This window comes from Schistocerca cancellata, chromosome 10, assembly GCF_023864275.1.
Source record: "Schistocerca cancellata isolate TAMUIC-IGC-003103 chromosome 10, iqSchCanc2.1, whole genome shotgun sequence".
In the NCBI taxonomy this organism is placed as follows: Eukaryota; Metazoa; Arthropoda; class Insecta; order Orthoptera; family Acrididae; genus Schistocerca; species Schistocerca cancellata.
Genome location: NC_064635.1, coordinates 43,465,430 through 43,480,293, shown reverse-complemented (window position 1 = coordinate 43,480,293; position 14,864 = coordinate 43,465,430).

Below are 14,864 nucleotides of genomic sequence, written 5' to 3'. Positions count from 1 at the left end.
GTAATCTTATCTCCAAAGGTCTCTTTAATTTTCCTGTAGGCAGTATCTATCTTACCCCTAGTGAGATAAGCCTCTACATCCTTACATTTGTCCTCTAACCATCCCTGCTTAGCCATTTTGCACTTCCTGTCGATCTCATTTTTGAGACGTTTGTATTCCTTTCTGCCTGCTTCATTAACTGCATTTTTATGTTTTCTCCTTTCATCAATTAAATTCAATATATCTTCTGTTACCCAAGGATTTCTAAGAGCCCTGGTCTTTTTACCTACTTGATCCTCTGCTGCCTTCACTACTTCATCCCTCAAAGCTACCCATTCTTCTTCTACTGTATTTCTTTCCCCCATTCCTGTCAATTGTTCCCTTATGCTCTCTCTAAAACTCTGTACAACCTCTGGTTCTTTCAGTTTATCCAGGTCCCATCTCCTTAAATTCCCACCTTTTTGCAGTTTCTTCAGTTTTAATCTACAGGTCATAACCAATAGATTGTGGTCAGAGTCCACATCTGCCCCTGGAAATGTCTTACAATTTAAAACCTGGTTCCTAAATCTCTGTCTTACCATTATATAATCTATCTGATACCTTTTAGTATCTCCAGGGTTCTTCCATGTATACAACCTTCTATCATGATTCTTAAACCAAGTGGTAGCTATAATTAAGTTGTGCTCTGTGCAAAATTCTACCAGGCGGCTTCCTCTTTCATTTCTTAGCGCCAATCCATATTCACCTACTACGTTTCCTTCTCTCCCTTTTCCTACACTCGAATTCCAGTCACCCATGACTATTAAATTTTCGTCTCCGTTCACTATCTGAGTAATTTCTTTTATATCATCATACATTTCTTCAATTTCTTCGTCATCTTGTGGGGCGGCGAGTGAGTAAGCAAATTGCTTGTGAAATAAAGTTTGTTATTTAAATGTGGGAAAAACACTGCACTTCCCGGCTTTTGGAATGTTGTATAATGCTGTCTTTCGCCGTTCTCAACACTGGCTCTCTCTTTGCTTTTTGGCACCCAGAAAGTGATTTAACGAAACGTGGAGCCTGTAATGAGAGTTCCTAGTGCCCACTTAACCTGAGAATATTATTATAGCTGCAGCTTATAGCTCTGAAGAAGTAGAAGATTGTTCGGGATTTCTAATCAAAACAATTTTCCAAAATAGTTGAGTATATTCTGAAATTCACTGATAACATCACAATTATCCCAACAGCCTAACAAACAGAGCAGTTCAGAATCTAATTCGCTGATGCAACTATAAATGTCCGAATTGAATGTCAAAAGAATGCTCGCCAAAATTTGATGAGAAAATCTCATCAAACGCCACGCTAAAATGATTGGTAGAATGTCTGTACCGCGACGGCACGTGAAAATACAACAACACGCAAACTGAAGCTAGATAATGAAAATCATTCCAAAAATAATCCTTCATTTGAAATGTTTTCACAGTTACGCGTATACATCGTAACTCAATACGGCACCCGAGGCAGTTTGTAGCAGCGCTACCGTAGCGAAGCGACTCCCGACACAGCTGACGTGCTATTCAGCGTCTGGAGAGAACTGGGGCCTTCCTTACTCGCGCAGTGCTCTTATATATATAGCCTCGGTGCGGACGGCTAAGAGAACGCCGGCTCTAACTTGGCTCTCACGACTGGCCGCTGGGCTAGTAACGCACCACTTCAAGTTACATAATAATTTATAGCTTCTTTTGCTGATGGCTTATGAAGCTGTTAATTTAATCGTGCATTTAGCACGCAGGTAAGTATTTATAATAAAATTATGACGTGGCTAAGTTAAATATCTTGGGCGAGAGAAGTAATTAAGTTACGCTCCACGCAGCATATGAGCTCTGAACTGGCCCTTTGGAGATCCGCTATCGCTATAATTTTATAGGTATTCAAAAGAAACTTTTCACATCTTCATAGTCATAGCGGACCTCCAACCTATTTAAATCTAAACATCCTAGTCTTATTCATCAGCCTACTTAATCTATCTTGCTTCCTTCAGTTTTGAGATGAAAACCAGAAAATCATGAATTTCCACTAAGGTCTTAACCTGTGAAATCCAAAGTACTGTTTTTATTAAATCATTATGAAAGATGAGTCTAAATATAAATTTTGAAGTCTCTAGCTCCTTTCTGTTGCGCCAATTATTTTTTTAGAAAAACGTCCAAATTTCAAGCATGGCTGAAGTTATCGAACTGATATTTAATACACATTAATTTAGTATTATTCCTTACATTCTGGAAAAGTTTCAGATCATTTGTTTGAATTTTAAGGTATTGCGTAACATTTATGACGTCAGAGCTAGTTACAGCAGACTGGCTGGCACACAATGGAAACTGATGTGAATTTACTACAGCGTGAGTAGGCTGCTTCCCTACATCACCCTCTACTTAAATTTTTTGTTTATGAATGTTAATGAATGAGAAAAAAAATTTAATTATAAAAAGGGAAGCAAGAGTACAATTTAACTCCCTATAAAAATCAAAATTGAAATATAAACATGTAGAAACATTAAAGAAAACTGATTACCTACATTAATTATTTAAATTGTGGGCATGTTCACTGCCTTTTAAACAATGTCATTACTCAAAATTTTAAGCAAAGTCAATGAAATATTTTGGCATACATATTGCCTTAGACAAACAAACACATACGAATTGAAAATTTATGAAAATCTTAGACCCATTAAATACATTAAATACAATTTTACATACACAAATTCAAAGAAAATAACATGATACATAAACAGATGATTATCTCTTAGCAGTCTTTTCTAAACCTGAAAGAAAATTCACAAATAATTTTTACACAGGTGGTTGTAGCCGCTTTGGCTGGCGTCCTACACTTCCATTCACAAGGGTAGAGGAGGGGAAGTTGCTATGGTGTGCGTCCTTCACGTTCTCTCTAACTTACATGGGGGAAAGGGGAGGGTTACTGTGAGTTGTGTCCAAGCCACTCCACGCTTTCACGCAGCTACCAGGCTGCCATTATCTGGTTTGTCCTGTAGAACAAACAAAAGAGTGCCTCAGACTCTGTTCACTTAATATCTAAGGGTGGGTCACAATGAAATGGGGATATATACATTTCAACTTCCAATATATTACTGGAACAAAGTTAACAGAACTTTTTTTTTTTCAACATTACTCTTGCGGTTACTTAAATGTCATAAAATCGGTAAATAAATGGCTCAAAACGCCGTTAGTCACGTACTAGAGAAAATCTATGCTCATGGCATACAATCATGAATCCTATTTAACGTCAATTTATTATTTCTGGGCCGGAACACTGAACCAATGCTCGGTACATTCCTGACATTTGTATATTAAGCACTTAACTGAATCATCTTTGATTATCTTATTCTTAGAGATAGTATGAGTATGATTAGTGGTTGTTTTCTCAGCTTTTTTGTATATGTGAGTAACTTTTGGTAATAGTACAGTCCTGAGTGTTCAAAACACACTACGTTTAGTTGCCTACAAAATCCACTTATTGGTCCTCTGCTGTTGTCAGTTCCACATCTGCAATTAGGGTCTTACTTACTTTGAAGTGTATTTATGCTGAGCTAAAATTACTGTTTCACGTCTGCTATTATGTTTCTTATTTATATTGCTAGTGTATGTACTTATTTACCACTCACTCTATTAATATTTAAAGCATAGGATAGCACATTTATTTCATATTCATAGTGTATTGCGGCTGATTAGTTTGCTCACGTGGCAATCCATTTCCACTCGATCGGATGCTGAAACCTCAGGTAGTCTCTCTCGGACCTACCACTAAAGTGCATCAAATAATTATGGACGAGCGTAATGCTAAATTCCTTAAACCTATAGGACACCATGATCTGCTCTGTCTCATCTAACATAAGGGTACCTATGGTCGCATTCACGCTTCCAACTCATAACCTCAATACGCGTAGGTGTATCCTGTCACACACTACACTAAAATAATGGCCAGCTCCAACCTTATAAATACTTCAGGGACGTGTCCTTCACGACTCAACCACAAACACTGCTCACTTCTATTACACTGCCTTTCCTTGCTACATCAGGTGAGTTTAAACTTACAACTTATCTGCATATTTTTCATAACACTTAGCAATCTCTTTCTTATTATTTATTAGTTAGCTCTAATGTATCCACTAGGTTTCATTACCACTTCAGATTCTGCTTGTACACGAATTCATACATCTTTTTAAATTACTGTTGATGGACCATTTCCAACCAAACAACACTTTGTACTTACTATATTACCAGGGTACTACACATAATTGTTACTCAAATACATTTGTATCTTAATTACGTCATACTTCTCTATTGTTTGTCACTATTCAGTTTATCACATTAGGTATCTTTCTTCACTGATCGGTAGATAGAATGGTAACATAACTCCTGGCCTGATAGTCATGACAGAAAAATTTCATGTCTGAAAGAAGAGATCTAAATTTTGGTGGATAGGAAAGATGAAGAATGAGTGAGACCTGAAAGGGAAAGAAGATCTCACACAGCTGGGACTGCACAGCTGCCACACTGTGTAGAGGTTACAGAACAACCTCCTCCCTACAGCCTTCATTGGCTGAATGCTGACTTGATAACCATAACGGAAAATTTTGTATATGGAAAGAAGAGCTGAAATTTTGGTGGATAGGAAAGATGAAGAATGAGTGAGACCTGAAAGGGAAAGAAGATCTCACACAGCTGGGACTGCACAGCTGCCACACTGTGTAGAGGTTACAGAACAACCTCCTCCCTACAGCCTTCATTGGCTTAATGCTGGCTTGATAGTCATACCGGACAATTTAATGTATGAAAGAAGAGGTGGAAATTGTTGAGGACAGGAAAGAGGAAGAATGAGTGAGACCTGAAAGGGAAAGAAGATCTCACACAGCTGGGACTGCACAGCTGCCACACTGTGTAGAGGTTACAGAACAACCTCCTCCCTACAGCATTCATTGGCTGCCTTTGACCACGCCACGTCGATCTGAAAATACATTATGATGCCTTTTTAGAACCTGTCTCAGTTCTTCCTTTTGATTGCCTGAAATCTTATCGATTTCCTGCAATTTAGCTTCTATTTTGTCCACAATAATTGCTTCTTCTTCTTCTTCTGTGTTCAGCTTACTGTTACTAAGATTAACCCTTCGTCCCAAGTCCTCCTATTTTTCAGAACTCGTATAGGCAGCTCCCAAGTTTCATGATCAGTTACTACATGTTTATCACTAAAAGGTACTATAATTACTCCGGTTATTGGCAAGACCATTTTTAACTGGCTTCTTTCAAAGTCAACAACACTCTGATATTTTGACAAGAAATCTATGCCAATTAAAACCTCAATACTGAGATTGTTTACAATTAAACATGGATGATCAATTAAATTACCATTAATGTTAAAGGGTAGTAAAGCTTCTTGCTTTACCGTTTTTGAAACCTTGCCAGTAGCACCAATTATTCTTAGTCCTGATACCCTCATTACCGTAAGCTTGTCTTTACCAGGTAATGCATCAAAGAAGGACTGAGATATTGCACTCACCTCACTTCCACTGTCTAAGAGACAACGTACATTGATGCCCAACATATTCACTATTATTATAGGGTGGCTTATTCTAGGTTGTACAGGTGGTTCCTCAAATTCATCTAGTAGTTCCTTTTGGATTTGTCTCCAACTAAAGTGATTGACATCTGTCTTCATTACATTTAGGTCACAGTGTGTAGGGGTTTCCGGAATTATATTTTCAGCTGCCTTTTCCAGTCGGTCTATTAATTTTAAATCGAAACACCGCACGACTTCATTATATTTAGTTTGCTGAACATAACCCAAATTACTGTAGTCTGAGCGATTCTGCGTCTCCAGACCGGGCATAACACTAGTTACAGCTAAACCACTTTCACCATTATCGTCAGTTTCCTTCTCAAGTGACAACTGGTCACAGCTACTGGGTTCATCGACCCTCAACAGCCTACCCTCTACATTCTCACTTATCTCCTGTCCTAAATTTATTAGTACATTACCAACATCCTGCACAGGCACTTTAGATAAGAGCACATCATCCTCATCGTAAATATAAGCATGAATTTCTTCTGCTTCTTCACCTGTCAATTCAATATTTTGTAGCTCTTCCCTATTGTTACACTGCTGCGCCTTCTCTTTCTCTTCCCACTTAGAAAGCGTTTCTAACACGGTATCTATCAAATACTGTGAGTGATCTAATATTTCTGTTGTATCTTTAGATGCTACCGACTCTTCATCCACATGTTCAGTTTGAGTATTCTGATCTGTCTTACCAATTCCCTTAACTACTGGCTTAGGAAAAGTAACCGCCTGGTGAGCGCCAGTGTCCTCATAGACGGGAACTAGTTTTCCTGCCTCGGCCTACTACTGTTTCCTTTAGTTTCATTATAGTTGACTGGCACAGCATTATTTTCCGTATTGTTGTTTACGTGCATATTTCTGTTTGGAACAAAATTATTATCCCTTGGACGCCCTTGTTGGTTCTGATAATTATTTCCCCAATTCCTACCTCTCTTGGGATGGCGAACACCTACTGTTCTGATATTTACATTGCCATTTTGCTCATTCCTAAAATTACTATTATTGTTAGTGGCATTTCTGTTATTACGTGCCTGCTCCTCATTGGCAGCAACACGTTCTACACGTTCCAAATATTCAATGAAACGATCAAGATTGTCTCTAGGGGCCGATATAATTCTAGTTTGCCAATACCATGGCAATTTGGCTTCAAGACCTAGTATAATCATTTCTGGCTTTAGCTTTTCCGACAAATGTGACAAACGTGAGATCCATGACCTAGCAAACTCTTTAATCGATTCCTTGCCTGCACTGAAGCGTTTTCCACTCCAAAATTCTCTTAACACTTCATTTTGCTTATTACTAGACCAATATTCATTAATGAAAGCTGTTTTAAACTCCGCTAAAGTTTTACACTTCAACATAACATCAGCGGACCAACGCAAGGCGTCACCTGCTAAATGGCTTTTAATAAATGAGATTTTCTCTCGTTCAGACCAATTTGGTGGAATTACATCTTCAAAATCGTTCCAGAAATCTAGCGGGTGGATATTTTTATCTGGATCAAACCGCAAGAACTGCCGACACCCGATAAATGCGGCGTTTGCAGCTACAACTTGTTGTACACTACCATTACCAGAAGTTACTGAAGCTACTTTACTCTCAATGTTAGCAATGTTAGTACTGATATTTTCTACTCTCAATTCAACATTATCTACTCTTTGTACAATATGAGTAGTATCACTTTTGATTGCATCTACGTCTGCTTGACATATGTTTACTTTAATATTAACATCTTCAAATGTATCTGAGCACAGTTCAGATTCCGACTCGATCTTTTCTGTTAATTTGTGCTCCAGCTTCGCATCTTCCATTTGGAAGTCTTTGCGAACCTCAGAAACTTCAGATTTAACTGTTTTATACATTTCAGAAAATTGTTGAGCAACCTTTTTCTTAATATCCTCATGGTTGTAATCAATTTTATAATTCAAACTGTCTAGATCCTCTTTCAACTTATTGCAACCAGCCTTGAAGGTATCGTCCATTACCTCCAATCGTTTATTAAAATTAGTTTGACTGGCCACAATCCTGTTATTTACCTCAATTATATCAGATTTTAATTCAGCATTACAGTTTTTGACCTGTTCACTTATTTCAGATTTTAATTCAGCTGTCATTTGTGCATTACTGGCAGCGATTGCTTGTAATATAACATTTAGATCAACAGCCCCAGCATTTTTGGGTTGCTCACTAGCTGGCTTTTTATCACACTCAGGTGACGAAAAACTAGCTCCAACACCAGAATCATCAAAATTAAATGAAACTTCTGATTGATTAGTCCTATCTAACTTCTCCTTCTTAAACTCTACCATCTCTGATGACTGTTTCATTTTTAATTCATCGGAGAAACTATCATCCAATAAATTTACAATTTCTACTTTCTGCTTTACTACAGGGGTCTCTATTATTGAATCATTACCCCTTCCCACACTACTGTCAGGAGATAATACTTCATATTTTACTTTAACATTACCACTTTTATGCATATTTACACTTGAACCGTTGTCTGGATTTACAGTTCCCTCCTCAGACATAGGTTCTGATATAAGTTTAACCTCAGTTTCTTTTGGTGGTTCCATCGCCGACAGTCTCTTAGTGCAGGTTAGTAAAATTTTTAACAGTTTTCCACTTAACTTAGTTCCTTCTGCACGACGTTGCCGTAGCCGGCGCGGCGTACCAGGATTCCTGATGCGACGTGGCACGTTGAACTGCAGACGGCACTCCGACGGCTGTGGTGTGTTTACGTGGCCCGTAACTGCAGGCGCGGCCCCCGGCTGCTGCGGCAGACGACTGCGGTACGGCGAAACTGGCTTCTCGCGATGCCGGCAGCACCGCTAGACTCAGTGCCAGCTCCGTCAATCTAGATGCGTTGTTGATTCAACTGCGTTGTCCACCTGCCTATGTAACACTTTCACTGTTCTATACTCAGTTGCGTGTCGCATTTCACTCGCGAATCCGAATACTTAAAAATCACTTTCACTTAGTTGATTTCCCGGCCGATGCACCATATGTGGGGCGGCGAGTGAGTACTGCAAATTGCTTGTGAAATAAAGTTTGTTATTTAAATGTGGGAAAAACACTGCACTTCCCGGCTTTTGGAATGTTGTATAATGCTGTCTTTCGCCGTTCTCAACACTGGCTCTCTCTTTGCTTTTTGGCACCCAGAAAGTGATTTAACGAAACGTGGAGCCTGTAATGAGAGTTCCTAGTGCCCACTTAACCTGAGAATATTATTATAGCTGCAGCTTATAGCTCTGAAGAAGTAGGAGATTGTTCGGGATTTCTAATCAAAACAATTTTCCAAAATAGTTGAGTATATTCTGAAATTCACTGATAACATCACAATTATCCCAACAGCCTAACAAACAGAGCAGTTCAGAATCTAATTCGCTGATGCAACTATAAATGTCCGAATTGAATGTCAAAAGAATGCTCGCCAAAATTTGATGAGAAAATCTCATCAAACGCCACGCTAAAATGATTGGTAGAATGTCTGTACCGCGACGGCACGTGAAAATACAACAACACGCAAACTGAAGCTAGATAATGAAAATCATTCCAAAAATAATCCTTCATTTGAAATGTTTTCACAGTTACGCGTATACATCGTAACTCAATACGGCACCCGAGGCAGTTTGTAGCAGCGCTACCGTAGCGAAGCGACTCCCGACACAGCTGACGTGCTATTCAGCGTCTGGAGAGAACTGGGGCCTTCCTTACTCGCGCAGTGCTCTTATATATATAGCCTCGGTGCGGACGGCTAAGAGAACGCCGGCTCTAACTTGGCTCTCACGACTGGCCGCTGGGCTAGTAACGCACCACTTCAAGTTACATAATAATTTATAGCTTCTTTTGCTGATGGCTTATGAAGCTGTTAATTTAATCGTGCATTTAGCACGCAGGTAAGCATTTATAATAAAATTATGACGTGGCTAAGTTAAATATCTTGGGCGAGAGAAGTAATTAAGTTACGCTCCACGCAGCATATGAGCTCTGAACTGGCCCTTTGGAGATCCGCTATCGCTATAATTTTATAGGTATTCAAAAGAAACTTTTCACATCTTCATAGTCATAGCGGACCTCCAACCTATTTAAATCTAAACATCCTAGTCTTATTCATCAGCCTACTTAATCTATCTTGCTTCCTTCAGTTTTGAGATGAAAACCAGAAAATCATGAATTTCCACTAAGGTCTTAACCTGTGAAATCCAAAGTACTGTTTTTATTAAATCATTATGAAAGATGAGTCTAAATATAAATTTTGAAGTCTCTAGCTCCTTTCTGTTGCGCCAATTATTTTTTTAGAAAAACGTCCAAATTACAAACATGGCTGAAGTTATCGAACTGATATTTAATACACATTAATTTAGTATTATTCCTTACATTCTGGAAAAGTTTCAGATCATTTGTTTGAATTTTAAGGTATTGCGCAACATTTATGACGTCAGAGCTAGTTACAGCAGGCTGGCTGGCACACAATGGAAACTGATGTGAATTTACTACAGCGTGAGTAGGCTGCTTCCCTACAATCTGCAGAGCTAGTTGGCATATAAACTTGTACTACTGTAGTAGGCGTGGGCTTCGTGTCTGTCTTGGCCACAATAATGCGTTCACTATGCTGTTTGTAGTAGCTTACCAGCATTCCTATTTTCCTATTCATTATTAAACCTACTCCTGCATTACCCCTATTTGACTTTGTGTTTATAACCCTGTAGTCACCTGACCAGAAGTCTTGTTCCTCCTGCCACCGAACTTCACTAATTCCCACTATATCTAACTTTAACCTATATATTTCCCTTTTTAAATCTTCTAACCTACCTGCCCGATTAAGGGATCTGACATTCCACGCTCCGATCCGTAGGACGCCAGTTTTCTTTCTTCTGATAACGACAGCCTCTTGAGTAGTCTCCGCTCGGAGATCGGAATGGGGGACTATTTTACCTCCGGAATATTTTACCCAAGAGGACACCATCATCATTTAATCATACAGTAAAGCTGCATGCCCTCGGGAAAAATTACGGCCGTAGTTTCCCCTTGCTTTCAGCCGTTCGCAGTACCAGCACAGCAAGGCCGTTTTGGTTATTGTTACAAGGCCAGATCAGTCAATCATCCAGACTGTTGCCCTTGCAACTACTGAAAAGGCTGCTGCCCCTCTTCAGGAACCACACGTTTGTCTGGCCTCTCAACAGATACCCCTCCGTTGTGATTGTACCTACGGTACGGTCATCTGTATCGCTGAGGCACGCAAGCCTCCCCACCAACGGCAAGGTCCATGGTTCATGGGGGGGGGGGGGGGGAATGGGGCAGTAAGTTTCTTAATGTGTAAATAATTAATGATCTAATTTCTAATTTCTGGGGAGAACACTTGTTTAGTCTTAGAGAACTTCAGCCGTGTCTCGTCATCGCTGTACTACATCTCTATTCCACCCTTTTGCGAATTGATTCGTCCTGACTACTCACTTGAACTTCAGCCTATTCTTCATCACTACTAAATATTGACCTGAGTCCTGTATTTGCTTCTGGCTAAGCCTTACAATCCAGTGTCAGATTTCGGAATGTCTGTCTGATCATGATGTAATCTGACTGAAATCTTCTGACTCTTGAACAGAGTATTTGCTATTACTAGGTGAAACTTTTTACTGAACTCAATTAGTCTTTCTCGTCTGTCATTCTTTGTCCCAAGCCCGTATTGTCCTGTTACCTATTCTTCTACTGCATTCCAGTCCCCCATGACTATTAGATTTTCATCTCACTTTATTTTCAGTATCCTCATATACTTCCTGTATCTTCAGCTTGCGACGTCGGCATGTATACCTGAACTATCGTTGTCTGTGTTGGTTTCCTGTCGATTGTAACAAGAAGAATCGTGTCACTTAACTATTCACATTGATACACACCTTGCCCTACCTTTCTATTCTTAAAGAATCCTGCTGCCGTCATACCATTTACGCATCTGACAATAAATCCTTGTCTTCTTCACTGACCGCTGCTATATCTAGGTCGAGCCTTTGCGTTGTTGCTATAACCAGTCTATGTTTTATATCCTGTCTACTTACGCCATCACCAGTTATTCCACTGTTAAATAAAAAAAATACACTAACACATTATACACTCCTGGAAATTGAAATAAGAACACCGTGAATTCATTGTCCCAGGAAGGGGAAACTTTATTGACACATTCCTGGGGTCAGATACATCACACGATCACACTGACAGAACCACAGGCACATAGACACAGGCAACAGAGCATGCACAATGTCGGCACTAGTACAGTGTATATCCACCTTTCGCAGCAATGCAGGCTGCTATTCTCCCATGTAGACGATCGTAGAGATGCTGGATGTAGTCCTGTGGAACGGCTTGCCATGCCATTTCCACCTGGCGCCTCAGTTGGACCAGCGTTCGTGCTGGACGTGCAGACCGCGTGAGACGACGCTTCATCCAGTCCCAAACATGCTCAATGGGGGACAGATCCGGAGATCTTGCTGGCCAGGGTAGTTGACTTACACCTTCTAGAGCACGTTGGGTGGCACGGGATACATGCGGACGTGCATTGTCCTGTTGGAACAGCAAGTTCCCTTGCCGGTCTAGGAATGGTAGAACGATGGGTTCGATGACGGTTTGGATGTACTGTGCACTATTCAGTGTCCCCTCGACGATCACCAGTGGTGTACGGCCAGTGTAGGAGATCGCTCCCCACACCATGATGCCGGGTGTTGGCCCTGTGTGCCTCGGTCGTATGCAGTCCTGATTGTGGCGCTCACCTGCACGGTGCCAAACACTCATACGACCATCATTGGCACCAAGGCAGAAGCGACTCTCATCGCTGAAGACGACACGTCTCCATTCGTCCCTCCATTCACGCCTGTCGCGACACCACTGGAGGCGGGCTGCACGATGTTGGGGCGTGAGCGGAAGACGGCCTAACGGTGTGCGGGACCGTAGCCCAGCTTCATGGAGACGGTTGCGAATGGCCCTCGCCGATACCCCAGGAGCAACAGTGTCCCTAATTTGCTGGGAAGTGGCGGTGCGGTCCCCTACGGCACTGCGTAGGATCCTACGGTCTTGGCGTGCATCCGTGCGTCGCTGCGGTCCGGTCCCAGGTCGACGGGCACGTGCACCTTCCGCCGACCACTGGCGACAACATCGATCTACTGTGGAGACCTCACGCCCTACGTGTTGAGAAATTCGGCGGTACGTCCACCCGGCCTCCCGCATGCCCACTATACGCCCTCGCTCAAAGTCCGTCAACTGCACATACGGTTCACGTCCACGCTGTCGCGGCATGCTACCAGTGTTAAAGACTGGCTGACACTGACGGCGGCGGTGCACAAATGCTGCGCAGCTAGCGCCATTCGACGGCCAACACCGCGGTTCCTGGTGTGTCCGCTGTGCCGTGCGTGTGATCATTGCTTGTACAGCCCTCTCGCAGTGTCCAGAGCAAGTATGGTGGGTCTGACACACCGGTGTCAGTGTGTTCTTTTTTCCATTTCCAGGAGTGTAGAATGAAGGCTTTCAAGACCGGATGACGTAGCTGCTGGTAAACCTTTCAGGATGTGAAGTCGTTGTCCAAGAAACACTTTTGTTTCTGACGTTTCTCCGATCTGTGGAGGATAAACGCCCTCCTCTGTCGACATGTGGTGTATATAAGATTCCGTGCACATATGATAAAGGTTATATTGGAAGTACCAAGACGAACGTAAATACACAACTAACAGGGCATAAAAGTCTTTCCCTGCTAAGAAAAATAGAGAAATCAGTTGTAGCAGAGCATTCTCTTCAGTGAGGAAACCCCGAAATGAAGTTTTCTGAAACATAAATTTTATACAACGTCAAATTATTATCCACGACTATATAGAGAAGCCATTGAAATTTATAAGCACCAGGATAATTTTAATAGGAAAGAGGAGGCAATGACGCTTAGTGACATATGGACAGAGGCTCTGCAGAATCGTTAGATAATTGTATTTTTAGCAAGACGACAATCGATAGTGAAGTTTTTATCTTTGACTAGGATTATCTCTGCTCATCACGTGTTACTTCGGCTACGCCCCCTTTCCTACAGTATATATATCGCTCTTGGACATGCGACCAGTCATTTGGCATGAATCAGCGGAGGAGCGTCTCTGAAGATGTTCAGCGTAGTCGTGGCCGAAACGTCAGGAGTTTCTTGGACCACGACCTCACGTCCCGAAAGGTGTACCAGCAGCTACACATTACAAATGTACTACTTTTACTGCCTCGTTTCCTAGTCTAATTCCCTCAGCATCGACCAATTTAAGTTCACTACTTTTCTTCCCCCTTGTTTTACTTTTATTGATATACGCACTATTAATTCCGTTCAATTGCTCTTGCAAGCCATTATCGTCTCAGATAAATTTATCAGTACTGTCTCTGATAAATTTTCAATGCCATCGCTAAAATTCAATGTATTTCTGCTCCCATAACTGTAATCTCCTTTCCAAATTTCTCCTTCGTCTCTGTTGCAGCTGGCTACATATACTGACTGAATAATATTGGAAATAGGCTACAAACCTTGGTCACTCCCTTCTCGACCACACCTTCCGTAACTCACTCTGGTTTCAATACAAGTTCTATATAACTCTTCGTTCCCTGTATTTGATACCTCCTACCTCTAAATTTACAAAATATTGTAGTCCAGTCAACGTTTTCTGAAGTTTTATCATTATAAATGCTGACTATTCTTCTAAGATAAGGCGTAGTATCAGCATTGTGTTACGTTTTCCTACATTCAGTTTTTCCCATTATTCTGCAAATACTGCAATTCGTATCATTACTTTACAGTCAGGACTTTTTAAATTGATTGTTAGATGATATTCACACCTGTCTGCAACTGCCCTCTTTTCAAACTGTAACTGTAACATTCGTGTCGTGGTCTGAGGGAATTGCGCTTGTGTCACATATCTTACACACCAGGTTGAATAGTTTCGTCACGGCTGTCTCCCACAAGGACCTCAATAATCTGGTGTGAAGGTTGTGTACTCGACGTCCGCTGCTTAGACTTGTGTTCTTTCAGTGCTCAGTCCAATTCTTCTCGCAGTATCCGGCCTTTCATATTTACTGTTTCATCTGTTTCTGCAATACTGCCTTCAAAATCATATCCCTTTTACAGCGCTTCTATACTCGCTTTCCACCTTCACCTACCTTCATTGCTTAGCATTGGTTTGCCAACTGAGCCCTTGATATTCATAGAGTTGTTTCTCTTCTATCCAAATGTCTCTTTAATTTTCCCTCACTTCAAAGGGTTCAAATGGCTCTGA